This window comes from Calonectris borealis, chromosome 1 (genome assembly GCF_964195595.1).
Source record: "Calonectris borealis chromosome 1, bCalBor7.hap1.2, whole genome shotgun sequence".
Classification (NCBI taxonomy): domain Eukaryota; kingdom Metazoa; phylum Chordata; class Aves; order Procellariiformes; family Procellariidae; genus Calonectris; species Calonectris borealis.
This window is the reverse complement of record NC_134312.1, coordinates 194,931,996-194,946,631: the sequence shown is the minus strand read 5'-3', so window position 1 is coordinate 194,946,631 and position 14,636 is coordinate 194,931,996. Positions and strand designations below refer to the sequence as shown.

The 14,636-nt window shown below is 41.7% G+C and overlaps 1 protein-coding gene across 2 annotated transcripts in view; it reads right to left on the bottom strand.

Annotated features, from left to right (window-relative positions):
- Positions 1 to 7,703, bottom strand: part of LOC142077736 (putative tRNA methyltransferase 9B) — a 47,212-nt gene extending 39,509 nt beyond the window's left edge. The window contains exons 1-2 of one of the 2 annotated variants that reach the window (XM_075139788.1): positions 7,644 to 7,701; positions 6,796 to 6,922 (exon numbers count right to left, since the gene is read on the bottom strand). The gene's annotated coding sequence lies outside the window, so the exon portion shown is untranslated. Of the gene's footprint in view, positions 1 to 6,795; positions 6,923 to 7,643 lie in introns of both variants that reach the window. The other variant, XM_075139787.1, reaches the window with a different exon arrangement.
- Positions 7,704 to 14,636: the final 6,933 nt, after the last annotated feature.

Below are 14,636 nucleotides of genomic sequence, written 5' to 3'. Positions count from 1 at the left end.
AACAACAGAGGAATAAATGAATATGCTAGTCACAGTCTATAGCAGTCTCTCTCCAAAATTCCTTGTTTTCCACCATACTGATTTATGCCTATGCAGAAGACGACTTATCATGCACAACTGTATTATTAATGTTATGTTAGAGGTAATATACGGCAAGGTCTGCAATAATAAAACAGTCACTGGCCTTTGGTTGACAAAATAGGAACAATCAATACCTGTGAATACCTCCTGTGTTTGACTTCTCACTGGCAGAGATCCACCGGTAGGAATATCCCTGGGAGACAATGCTCCACTTGCTACTAAAACACTCTAGTCTCATCTTAATTTGGAGTGCTCATGGAGAGAAGAGGTAAAACAGCCACATCCAACTCTATTCATTCTTAAGTAATTAAAAAAACAGTGCCAAGCAGAAAGACTCCGGAAAACTACACAGTAAGGGTGGAGAAAGAGTGAGAGGACAGGACCAAGTCAGTAAACAACTAATATTCGATTAGGATAGATTTATACCTCATTCTGACCTACTTCTTTTTACAAAATGGGGTGAATTACTTCAAACATGTTTTAAGTTATATGTGTGCACTCTCTGTCACGCTGCACGTTTTCCTCAATCTTCCTTCTTCTTAGAGAGAAAAAAGACAGAAAAATTGAAAAGAAATGTATGCTACCCCCCATGTATGCTTCTCAGAAAAAGGCCACAGAACATAGCAAGGTATGCAAGACCTTTACCATTTATTCTAAACCGGTAACATGACTAAATTTGCATTTGACATGTATAAGCACAAGAAAACCCAGGGCACAGAGGGCAAAAAAGCAGCTGCACACCCACACAAAAAATAGGGAGAATATGCAGAAGCCGCGTCCTACAGTTCTGAGGTCCGCATTAAGGAAGGGTAACACGACATGTCTCTCCCATCCCTTTCTGGGTTGCATGTATAAAAATATCTCTAACCCACTTCGGTTCCTTTGATGCAAGCAAGTTTGCATCAGTGTAACTGAGGGTATGTCAACGTGGCATTCAAAGGCATAATTTTGGATTGTGTGGATATACTCAACTTTTAAAATACCTAGTTCATGCACTCAAAGCACTGTAGCTGTGGATGGAGTCCAACACATGTTTTCTGACAATGTTGCCAGAAAAGATAAACTACTGAAATTTTGTCCAGACCGGGTCCCATTATAGAACCCATTCAACTCCATTTTCTTTCCAAACCGAGGACAAACTAGCCACAGAGATTTAAAAAGAATTAGGATGCAACTCTATTTGGGTTATTCTGACCATAGTACTGTGACACCATGTCTAGTGGCATTAGTATTGCAGTCAACAGCAGTAAATAAAACATGCTTGGGACTGTGCTGGCACTGAGGCAACTGGGACACAAAAGCCAACTGAGACAGAACAGCCACACAAAAACCTCTTACCCCTCCGTACTGGATGGCTGCACCCGTACTGCCCACTGAGAGAGGCCCTGGCCCATGCCTACTCCTGATCCATGGCCAGGATTTGTGTATGAGTACAAGCACGGTCAAAATTGTGCCAGCACAGCATTGAAGTGAGCCAGAGACCAAGCTAAAGGATTGGATCTCTGCTCACCCATGTTGCTTAACTCTTTGATCATGTTTTGGGCTACTCTGGGTCTCTCCACGACACCCAAGGACAGCTTGGGGGAGAGCTCACTCCAGGGACTATCTGCAACAGGCAGTAGAGGTATAACTGCACCAGGGGTGGCTTACAACAGTCCCAGCTTCAGACCCTCAAACTCTTCCATATAACCTCCTGCCACATCCCAGAGCAGGCACACACCTTGTTTCACACTGCACAAACAAGACTGCAGAGAGCTGCCACACAGGTATCACATTATTTCAGGCAATTCAACCTGAAAAGGAAAAGAGCCACAAGATAATATTTATGTCTTTGGGCCTCAAAAGCACCACTTGAGGTGCAGGGAGACCCACAGCCAAGTACCACACAGCTTGGAAGAACTCAGTGTACTCGATAAAGAGCTTGCCCTGAGTAATCTGGATGTGAGCCAGCTTGCCCCAAATTGCTCTGCTCTGTAGCAGTACAGAAACAGCTTATGAGGTATTGCAGAGATGCAGAATAACCCACTGATTCTTCCATTCCCCTTTCTACATCCATTACATCTAGAGCCTTCCCTTCCTCACCCTAAAATGTCCTCTCTAAAACTTTCATAGCATAGACAATATGAACTTCAGTTTAGTGGTCCCTTTGAATCCTTCACAGACCCTCTTGTGCCCTGGGTATTTATCCTTGAACTGCCTGGTACTTCGGGTCAATTTTAAAGTGGCCCTCAAATCCAGATCTGCAGGTCTATAAACCTCTACTTTTGCCCTAAAGCAGTCCAGTCTGAAACTACCACGCTTCCAGCTCACCCAGTTTTCACACCTTGACTGCCTCTTCCTTCAGTTTGTTCAGCTTAGGCTGAAGGTTTGAGAATGGGAGGTCAGCAAGTGATTGTTCCACAAACTCCCTCATATTCCTTGCTTCCGACCCCCAGTTCTCCGGTACCTCTCTCTGCTGTCCATATGAAGAGACCAGCTGGAAAAAGAGCCAAGAAATTCACACACCACTTCCAAGGAGGCCTCTATTTTGCAGTTAAGAAGCACAAAATGTGGGCTGCTCTGCTGCGCATTACGGAGAGATACAGATGGTGGAAGACAGCTCACGTGGTTCAGAATAATTGAGAGGGAACCTCAGGATAGACCTTACATATCAATGTAGACATATTATACTTCCCTTGCAGATGGCACACACCACGGCATATAGATGTACCAGAAGCTCTTCACCCCACAAAAGTAAAAGCTGCATGCCTTCTAAATAAAAAAAAAAAAAACAGCACCACACAGCTAAAATGAAGCAATCAATAATCTTGACACTAGGTCTATTTCTTGAGTTTGACAAGGTGCCTGACTGATCAAAAATAAAAAATATTGTCTCTTTCTTAAATTATGGATACAAAATGATTTCAGTTTTGCTGGGTACACACAGAAGAGAGAGGATTCTCTCCCTCCTTTTTGAATGACACTGGGGATATTTTGTTTTAATCAATTAAAGTCTGATACTGCTACACTGCAATCAGAATAAGTAGTTCTGGCTATATTATACTTTTTCTCTTTCCTAAGCTGTTTCTACTTTCTTGCTGCAAAATGCTTCTAGCTGTAAATTATTTCTGCATTTCAGATTTATACAGAAATATGTATAAACCAAATGAAGAAAAATGAAAATATATTCATGCAGCTGTTTCTGCCTATCACCTTTAATCTTTCATGCACTTTAAAATATGTGCTTCCCACAAAGGGAGAGAGAGATCTATTTTTGCTTTATGCGAATATAAAAGTAATTTGTTGCCATAGCAATATTTTTCCATCCAAATGCTCTGAACACCACAGTTGCTTCAGGTTTTGGGCAAACTGTAACTATCCCAAAAAACCGTGTAAAGCGTTATGCTTCAATAACCTCTTCAATTCCATTATAATCACATCTTTCTGCTAGACATTAACAAAAAATAATGCAATACAGATGTTTATGTCTATACAAGCTTACTCCTAGAGACCACTTTCAAAATAATTTGCTTGCATCTTGTTTAATTCAATTTCCATTACATTTCTCTAGAATGGACTTAAAAAAACCCACCCCAATCCCTACCCAGTGGGCCAAATTCTGAAGCCCACAGGAACTGAGCACAAATCTAAGAGGTTAATCCCCTGCATGCTGTACTTTCTTAAATTCCCCCCCACCCCCTTGCATAGTGCTCTTTAGTAGGGTTCTCAGAGACGTTAGCCCTGTTCATTTCCATAGCAACCCTATCCACAGAGTAGAACAATTTGTTAAAATTGTTGGGGTTCAGCCTTTGAAAACAGCAATACCACAAAGACTGGTACGAGAAGCCTCCCAGAGCTTGGGCTAGGAATCACAGGAGCACCATTTTTTTCAACTTAATTTTGACCCTGTCCAGGGAACAGCAACTTCCATGGCTCTGGGAGGACATTTCATGCAAGTTGGAACTATGGATTACGGTATGCAAATACAGCGCCAGGTTGAAGCTTACTATGTATTCTTATTGCAGTATTACACAATGTTTAAATACAGATAAAACAGAAACCCAATGAAACATATAACCTCAAGATCTTAATAAAAAAAACCAAAACCAGAACACACAGATGTTGGCAGCTTTCCACTCTCTTCCACCTACACCTTAAGAGCGATTTCACAACACAGGGGATTTGTGTAAATTGCGGCTGACTGCCCCGGCCCACTGGCAACGCTTCCAGGCGTGATGCCACACTAAACTCCATCAAAACCTCCACGCTGGCCACCTGGTGCTCATACATATGGTGAAGTTCTCCAGATGTGACCAAAGCTGAATCACTGTGCAGTTCATTTGGAAAGAAGGCACTGTGTGTGTGCATGTCGGTTTTTTACTGTTTCTGACTGGATAGGAGTTGTGCACATGTAACTGTCCTTGTAACCTTGCACACATTTTCACCAGCTCTTGACTGCTTGCTTGTCTGTTTTGCTGCCCACACTCTTGAGCCTGTAAACCCTTTGGGCCCCAGCCTGGTAAGCTTTTCTCTAAGACTACAATATAAACACTAAATAAACATTCTTGTTATAGGCCAGACATGCTAATACAGTATCTTATTTCTTAAAAAATCTATCATATGCTTTCTTAATCCAGATGTAAATCATGATTTACTGTTGTATTTAAATTGTCACCATCTGTTTAAAGTGGACATGAAATGCAAAATGGTCTTTTTTTCCACTCTCTCACCGTCAACCTGAAATGCAACATACGTTTTATACTTCTGAATACAACCAACTCCGCTGCAGACGGCCCTTCTTTCATGCAATCATTGCACCGACAGTGCCTGCATGTGTCTTTTATATAGCAACACAGAGAGGGGAAGAAGAGAGCACAACACAGCAGTGTAATTGCAAGCCCATGAAAAGTGACCAGGGAGTCTTCAATAGATAGATACTTGCAGTACACAAATTGCCATAACATACTTTCCTTAAGGTGAAGTTTCATGGTCAGCTTAAGACAAACTAAATCCACATACTATTGCAAAAACATGAGCGTTGTTGCCTTCCCTTTTGCCCCACTCTGCAAGTTTCTGTCCACTCCCTTCTGCCAGCATTAAAGCAACACTGGGAAACTCATCTAGCCAAAAGCATTTTTCTGTTTTTGAGTTTTGCCAGGTTAGTTTTCAGTCAGATCAGTTTCCAGACCTGGCTGATCATGCAACCAGCCATGTAAACCCCAGTGCAGGAATGAAATTACCCCTTTCAAGGGCATCACACACAGTACAAATGGAGGTCAGTTAATCCCTGTTGTGAAAGAATGCTCTTAACTGACTAGATTTCATATTGATAGTATTCTCTAAAGGGTAATACACAAAATAACTATCAATCAGTATGTGTCAGGAAGTTTACTGCCAGCGGAAACAACTTACCATAAACAATATTTCTGCAAGACAGGTGCATATTTAGATCACTATTTTACAGATAAGGAAAAAAACTGAACCACATTAACTTTTATCCCTAAGGTCAAAGAGAAAATACATAAAGCAGGATAGAAGATGAGATCTCCTGCCTCTGAGGACCTGTACCTTAACTACAAGGCTACCTTTCTTCGCATATGCACCTCTTTTTCATGTTTGAGTGCATACACATACAGATTTATGTTTCAATGTGTCTAACACTATGAAAAAATGATTTTTGTGGTCAAAACCAAAACAACAACTAATTTTATAAGCTCTAAATTATAGGAGCAATAGAGAAAATTAACAAGCAGAATGTGCACAAAAGAATGTTATATACCATCATACATAATTAGACTTCATTCTTAGTAGTGAAATTGTTAACTGGTTTTTACACCTTGGAATAACTAATAAAGACCCATTCCATATTTTACACTGCTGACTTCCAAATGTGTTTTGAGATGCTTTTTTTTAAACGTGAAATTAAAATAATTTTGGTTTACCAAGAATCAACAGGTGTTAACAATATCATTGCATCAAGGTATAGTGCTTATTACTATTATTTTATTATTAAGTTCAACTAAATACCACTTGATAGGTAGGGAACATAAACTACTTTAAACACAATGGCAGATGAGCTCTGGTTTTGCTTGTATCAACATCATAGTTTTAGAAATGCCAGCTAACAAAGAGCTTTATTGTACCGAATGCGATAGATGATCAGGCACTGAACCATTTTCCTTCTGGCTGCCTACTTTCTCTCCAGTCAGGCAGTTCCACGACTGGCAATGCTCCAAAAGGCATGGAGATTCATAAATGCAAATATATATTAAATATGCAAACATTATGGATCAGTGTGCCCTGAAATATGCATGTACTTAAAACATAGCAACATAGTTTTCTGATAATACGGAATGACATCTGACAGCTCATATTCTAAACAGATTTCCTTCTGGAAGAATTAGTAGGGAATACAAATAGCGGGATACAAGAAAGTAAAATACAAGTGTGTTTACAGGAGGAAAGAAAATGCAAGGGCAAGTATAAAACTCCCCAGTGTCGATCATGCTACAGAAACTCCTGACCATAATGCAGTACACAGCGCAGAAGGTCCGTCCCCCCAAATCACACGGCAGAGGGCTTGGGAGAGTCTGGGAAAGGAGGGACGTGAACTTGGGAGCAGAGGTATGCCAATGAATCTGCAAGCATGCAGGCTTCCCGGCCAAACTCTTCTGGAAAGAAGGATGAAGCAACTGTAAAGGTACTCGAGGGGGCAGATACACAACCCTCACAGACCTCTCCAATCCACGGCTCATCTATCACGCTTTAGGTCAGGGCTTTACCCTTCGCAAGGTCAAGGACTTGTTCCTCCTTTCGCACAGTGAAGCATCCATCAAAGTTGTGCAGTAAGCAGCTTCACCAGCTGGAAATAATGTCCCAGAGAAAGATTTTATTTAAATAGGCAAAATACTGGGAGGGCCGATTCTCACAGTTGCCTAAACGCCCTTATGCCACCCCGACAGCCAAAGGCAGGCATGCGGGATTAAGGTCCCGTGTGGAGAAGGCGGCTTGGTGTCGGGCTAGCACAGAAAACTGCAACTGCAGCCTGTGTCCTTGACAAGTCCGAGGAAATGGAGCCATGGGCAGGGCAGCGCTGGGCCGCCCGACCACCGGCCTCAGAAAATTGCACCGGAGGCACCCCGCGGGGCCTCGACCCGAGGGGCTCATGAGGAGCGAACCCTCCCGGAATGACGGACCCAACGGCCCCGCACCTGCCGGACCCTCGCGCCTGGCCGTGCCCCCTGCGCTCGGTTCTACACCAAGGAAATAAACTTTGAGCTCCCGTTTACGCGCCTGGTTTACGCTGGGATCCAGAAGGCGGGCCGTAGGCCCCGGGGAGGCTCAGGCAGTCACGGCGCTGCTTGGGGGACGCGGCCTGGGGAGACCCCAGCGGGGTCCGACCCTCCCCGGGGGCAGGAGCCGCCGCCCAGCCCAGCTCCAGGCGGGACTCCCCTTCCCAGGGCACGGCAAGCGGGACGCCGAGCTCCTGCCGGCCCCTCCGCCGCCCTCACCGCACACCCCTCTCCCTTCCCGCTCCCCCCCGACCGGCCCGGCCCGGCCCAGCGCGCCCCGCCAGCGCTTGCCCCGACACCTCCTTCCTCCGGCGGCAGCGCGGCCCCTCGCCCCGCCGCCGCCCGGCCCACAGGAGCTCCCCGCCCCGGCCCGGGCGGTGCCCGCGCTCCCTCCCTGCCTCCCGCAGCACTGCTCCGCTCGGTGGCTCGGCTGCCCGTCCCTCCGTCTCCATATCCCTCCATAGGTGAATGGGAGGGAAAAACCCCACCAGGGCCGCATCGCGGCGTCCCCTATCCCGAGCTGGAGCTGGTCTCAGCCCTCGGGCTGGCCGGGCAGGGGCGAGAGGCCCTGAGGTAAGCGGCCCACCTGCGGCCATGCCTGGGGATGCCAGACCCCTCCAGACCCTTCCAGTGCTCCCCCCCGCAGGCAGTGCTGATAAATAGAAACGTGGACATTTGCTTGGGTGCAATATGCGATGGCAAAGAGTTTCTGTAAGTCTGATCGTTTCCTTCAAGAGAGGGAGAAAAATCAGTACAGTTCTCCAATGTTTTCTGAACAACATAAGGAAGGATGCAGGTCACCGAGGTATACAGAGGGTATAAAAGAAAAGAATCCGGCGGCACGGGGAATACTGCAGTAAGACAAAAAGCTTAGCCCTCAGACCCGACACATTTCATGAGCTAAACAGAAGGGGAATTGCATATAGCTCTGGCCAGCTCTGGCCTCTAGTTGCCATTTCACCACTGACTTGCTGCACGAAATTGCTCTGAATCATTGTATTTCTACTTAGATTTTGATCCTTTCCAAACTGAGATAACTCATTTTGCTTTCCTGTGAGGTGCTTCAGCATCCGTGGAAGAAAAGTGATGTGTGTGAATCTTCTTGCTACTTACTGCATAAATCCTGCCAGGCAAAGTCCATCATTTTGGTTTGTATTTGAACAGCACCTGGTGCAATGTGGGTCCTTCTTTTTTACTAGGGCTTGCAGGCACTTGCAGGCCAGCAGAAGTACACAGAGTTAATTATACTCGTGCATGAATGCATGAGGAAAAACATTTTTTAGAAATAAAAGTGAAAAAAATATTCTGGAATACTGTCTCCTGAGCAGCCTGTTTGCATCAAAAATCTTCAAAACTAACTGAAAGAAAAAGCAGAGCAAACACAGTATCCGAATGAAAAAAATAAACTGTCGTAACAACTATAGTGTCTGTATGAAATGTTCAAATCCTGGTCTTCCTTAGAGAACTAAACAATTATATTAAAGACAGATTATCTTTTAGTTTCAGCATTTGTTCAATTAATTATTTGATATCATGCAAAAAAACCCCAAGAGATAGCCAGTTCAGGTCCCAATACTATAAATAGATTCATGAGAGGGTTTTCTGAATTAGCAAGTTCAGGTGATCCATCTGTATTTGGAGAAGTTAGGGATAAAACTGTGTTCCTGATCATGCTGATTCTGCAAATCCTTGCTTAGATGAGTAATCCTCACTCATCTGAAATGGGGTTTCTGTCCATGTTTTCCTTCCTTCCTTCCTTCCTTCCTTCCTTCCTTCCTTCCTTCCTTTCTTCCTTCCTTCCTTCCTTCCTTCCTTCCTTCTCTCCCTCCCTCCCTCCCTCTCTCCTTTCCTCTTTTTCTTTCATTGTTTTCACTCATTCTGTTTGTTGTTTTAGCCAGAACTTTTTTTTCTTTGATTTCTGCTCTTTGAGGAGTCATCAACATTTACTCTTGGCAGTAGTTTTGTTTACACAGATAGAGAAGGCTTACCCGCATAAAAGGAACAGACTTACATGCCAGATTTCAGTGGAACTGGACTTCTGTTCCTGACCTGTTGGTGTTTGTAAGCAATAAAAAAAAATTTTACTGATCTTGCTCTTGGGAGGGGTCGGTGGGAACCAGTGTTTGTCATCACCAGTCCACTCTGACTAACGCTTAAGAGTGGCAATCTAGTCCTTCTAAGCATCCCAGTTCTTCTTCTAGTCAACTGCACCTTGGAGAGCCTCCAAAGGTGTCCCAGTCCAGCTAAGTTAGCTAAGCGCATGAGTTATCTCCTTCTGGATCTGGCCTGGTCCTTTTAAAGTTTTAAATCTTTGTTTTAAAGACTGACAATTTTTAATCTTACACTGCTGCCCTCCACTGTGCTCTTTTTTCATCTCCCCGCCAGTAAATAAACTTCTCTGTCAGTCCCAGAGCTTGCTTACAGATTTGCAAAAGCAGAACTTTGTTTTGCTGAGCTTCCCAAGGTCTTTAAGAAGTGGCTGCTCATTTATACGCCAACCCCACTTAAAACATGAGGGCAAATCCTCTGGGCACAAGAGCAGAGCTCATTAAATTCAGTAGAACCATGGTTCCAAGTCACTGAGAAGTCTGCTGTACACAGTTGTCCAACCCAGGAATTCACAAATAAAACAATCTGGTAAAAAATGATTTGAAAAAAAAAATCTTTAAGGATGTGTCATCACATACCTTCCAAATACTTTACATTTCCTTTATATACATTATTTGACTGTAAAGGTTTCGGAAAGGGAAAGTCCTACAGCATTAGAATATGAAATTAAGTGAAGGATCCTGTCATTTCTCTACTGACATGCAGTCTTTCATCTTCCATTGTGAACACTGTCTAGCCAGTGATTATGCTGACCCTTTACTTCCTCTGGCTGTGCACTTCTGCCCTTATTCTACAAGGCACCCAATTTACCATAAATTGGACATTAAGAGAATAAATTATTAATATATTTGTAACCTGAAACACAATTAAAAAGCAGTTCAAGTATGCAACTTGGATGGCTGGAAAAACTGTTTTCAGTGGTGTATTTGCATCTTACAGCAGTGACTGAAAAAATTATAAAGGAGTAGAATATATTTTCCTGACATTTTTTATGGATTTGGGACTTGTTTTTACTGGAGAAAGAAAAGGAAGACATCAAGAATTTGGGAAAGATGGTTGCAAGAATTTTTTTATTGGTTAAAATCTGAACTCAAAGCTCATTTCAGTCAGTCAGGGAACTCCCATTAACTTCTGATTTTTTGCTCAGAACATCATATAAAACACTACCTCATATCTGTAGTACACTTACGAAGTGTAAGCAATAGTACAACAGAGCCTACTTCTTACCTCTGTTTATGCTAGAAGCTAAAAGGAATCGAATAAAGTAACTGGAATTGCTGAGCTTGGGAATCAAATGGCTCACACAACATACCTTGACATATGTTAGAAACTGGGGTTATGCACAGATGTATCATGCTATTTTGGCACATTAGCATTTATGTCATTTAAGGCATTATTTAACAAATAACAATGGATGTGCTATTGTATTCCGGATAATATGTTTGTGTTAATTTTTATCCAAAAGCTTCTGTAATGAGCAAAGAAACTAAAGTTACTAGTGAATTTTTCAACCTCTGTTAATTCAAGAGGTGAAGGAAATGGCTAGCAGATGACTATGAAACCTTGACTATCAAGTAAATAAGACAGTAAGACTTTCTCATGTCATATTTTCAATAGCAAGAGGAAATCTGATGTTTGTTATATAACAATATTTTGTTTTCAATAAACCCCATTCATCTAGAATAGGTTAGTGATTTAATATTCTAGTGATTTTAGCAATTGTCAAGGTTTTGGAAAATATGGTCAGGGTTTTGGGGGGGGAAAAAAAAAGTGTTTATAGTACCGTGCACTATAAACAGAACAATAGCAAATTCTGGGTCCTAAAATGACATAAAGGATTTTATCTCTTTGATTTCAAAGAAGTTGTGGCACATCAGAAAGGCAGAAAATTTTACCCATTACTATCAATTCTTAACAGATATTTGGCCATGAATTTCTGGCCATATTCCCATAAATCCATTCATAATATCATTATATTACTAATAACTGATACTATCATTACATCATATGCTAAAAGATTAGTGGGCCATAAAATTAGCTGATACTGTGATTGGTGATATGTTAATAGGATAAATTAAAGGTGACACATATGATAACATTTGCTAAAATGCTATGCTAAAATTATTTATTTAGCCATGTAAAGGATGATGTACAGTTGTTTATGAACATTTTTTTTTAAGTTTTACTTTTTCAGCTGAAATCTGATATACTGATTCTCAAATATGAGATAGTATTCTTAAGGAAAAACTTGTTGAGTTATTATCTAGGTGGAAATAAGTGTGTGAGAAGGTGAGAAAGCCCTTTTATTCAATCTTCATCTGAACAGTGCTCACATTGCAATGAAAACTGCTGAAAAATTGAAATTTGTCAGAGACATAGTTCTGGAATGTAGATATGCCTTTCATTGGTCTGCTGAAAAATCAGATTTAAGATTATAGTGCTTTAATAACATACTTTATACACGGATAGTAAATTATATTAAATGGATAAAAGCAAAAATCTTCTATTTTTTATGGCAGTCCACTTCTGTGAATATATGAAATAAGTGAATATTGATTAGATGATGTCTCAGGATTCCATTAGCTATGAGGTGCAAGCACAAAAAGGTGGATGGAATTTAATACTTATTTGAGGATTGCAAATAAAATCTGTGAAAGGGCGTATTAAAGAAGTCTAGGCCCCAGAAAATACTACTTCTTCTTGCACAATACAGAAATATCCAGAGTTTTCTGCCATGGTGATGAATATGTAGCATGTAGTGTGGTGCATTAATTCTGTGACTATCTATGAAATAACAACATGACATTTTTTTCTTTTTTTCTTAGACTAGATAGCAAAAATGGCAAAAATCCCCAAAGTAAAGCACTCAGAAATTAGGATGCTTTGAGGTAAACATTGCCTCTCTGTGTTAAACCTTCCACCTCCTGTGTCCTTTTACAAGGGCTTGGGATGAAGAGGCTCTCCCCACTCTAGCTTTCATTGTAGAAAACCACCTGCATGAGCATGGAGAAAGATGGGAGTGGTGGGGATGCTGCAGGTGCTTCAGTGATTGACTTGATATAGTCAGCCTGGGAGCCAGGGACTGCAGGGCGCAGCAGAATACACATCGTCAAAGGGTTAGGTGTGTAGGAGAACCTTGCTCCATGGTGGCTGGGCTGGTGACATCTGTTTGCAGTGTGGGTGACAGCGTTTCCAGGAGGGTAAATTACTGTACAGAGCTCTCTGTACTACACTGTGATGACTTCTGAATCACTGAGTTGACACCTGCAAAAACCACAATGCCCTCCAAAAACTGTTGGAGCAATTCCTGGTGCTGTTTTGGCATTCAGGATTTAGCTAACTCCTGGGTCAGCGACCTTGCCCAAGAGGCAGGTGGCTATCCTGCCTTGGAGTTAAAGAGAACCAAATAGTATGGCCATGGCTAGAGCATGCCAGTTTGTCTCCAAGTCAAAGAACAGACCCTGGCATCATGTACCTAGCAGAAAGTTCAAAATAATGGATTTCAGGGGCCTCTGATGACTTCTGAAGTTTCCTCCTTCCTAAGGCAAGCACTTAGGTAGCCCAGTGTAAACATACCTACTCATTGGCATGTGGTGTAGCCCGTTAGCTTATGTCTGGTTTAAAAGCCTGTTGGTCCTTCCTTCCTTGTGTAGATGTAAAATACTTTTCTTCTAGTATTACACCCCGGATAGAATAAACCCCCTTCCCCACACCATCACACAGTTACCTCATACTGAGTCAGTTCTTCCCTGTGATCTCTAAACCCTTCTCGAAGTTAATGCTTTCCAGGATACATCCCTCAGTTCTGTGCTACTGCTTACTTCCTTGTTCCTAGCTGCTGGAGCTTGAACTTGACTTTCTTAAAATGTATTTTTAATGGTCCACCGTATAGATGTCTCCCATGGCTTCCCTATACTTGTTATTATTTTTTCACCATGTAGAATAACCTGCTGTTTTCTAATACTAATATCTGAGAGGTTTCTTTAGAAATACTGTTATTTGTTTATGATTTCTTACTGATCTCTGCTTTCTGCGGTCTGTCAGATAGAGGCTTTCCAACCCCTGTAAGAACTGTTGTTTGTTAGGATTTTACAGTGCTCATGGTACTCTTCTTCCCATCGAAGAAAGGCATCTGGTTTTGCCCTCACCCCGCCAATTTTTTGAGGCTGTTTGTGATTTTCAAGCACATTTGCAGAGAGATAAATATCCTAAAGATAAATATATTTCATAAAAGTAGATAGTTGTAGGAAAATGCTACTAGAGTTCAAATATCACTCTCAATGATTTCTGAATCCATTGGGTAGCTCCTATAGTTAAAGATGACAGCATGTTTGTCATTTTGAAATACCCTGCAGCAAGAAATAATAGCCCTGTGTTGATATATGCAGAGTAAACAGAAAATCTAAGTGTAGTACTGTTGAACAGTCAATTAACCAAGGAAGAGACAATTCCCTAGAAAGCCAGGTTTTGTTAGGTCTCAGAACTACTTGTTTAATCAGATTGTCATGTGATACTAAGGCAAATACCTTACAAACCTCTGCCACACATCCTATATCAAACAAATTTGTAGTACAAAAAATGAGATTAGTTTGACCAGACTGATTTAATGTCTTGAAATTCTATTCCTACCTCTTGCTATAGATTCAGTCTTTACCAGTTTTTCTGTTATTGGGCCCAGGCTGACTCCATGCTAAAAGACCTGTCAGCCAATGCACTAACCTTTTTTGAACATTGACATAACATTAGCACTGTTTTTGTCTTCTCAAATTTCCATAATAATCTGAGATTTATTAAAAATTAACCTAACCCATTTGTTCTCTAATGTCCACACCTCAGAGGCATTCAGTTTAACATCCTTTTTCTTTACTAGGGATGAGCTGGGAAGTACTTCTTTGCCTTCTTATGAAATTAGATATTTATTGAGTTCTTCTGCCTTTTCTACATCATTATTTAAACATCTCCTTGATTATATGTCTTATTAATGAGACCGGTGTCAAAGTGCTTCCTGAATTATTCGTGGTAGTTTGTGGTGATGAAACCGTGGAACATAGCAGAAGATGAATGGTTTTGTGGTTAAGCTATTCTCTTAGCATTAGAGAATATTATCAAATTAAAACACTTTTTGTGTCATATGACTACCTCCTTCTGGAGCTGCTAGTGAGGAAGTTAAAACCT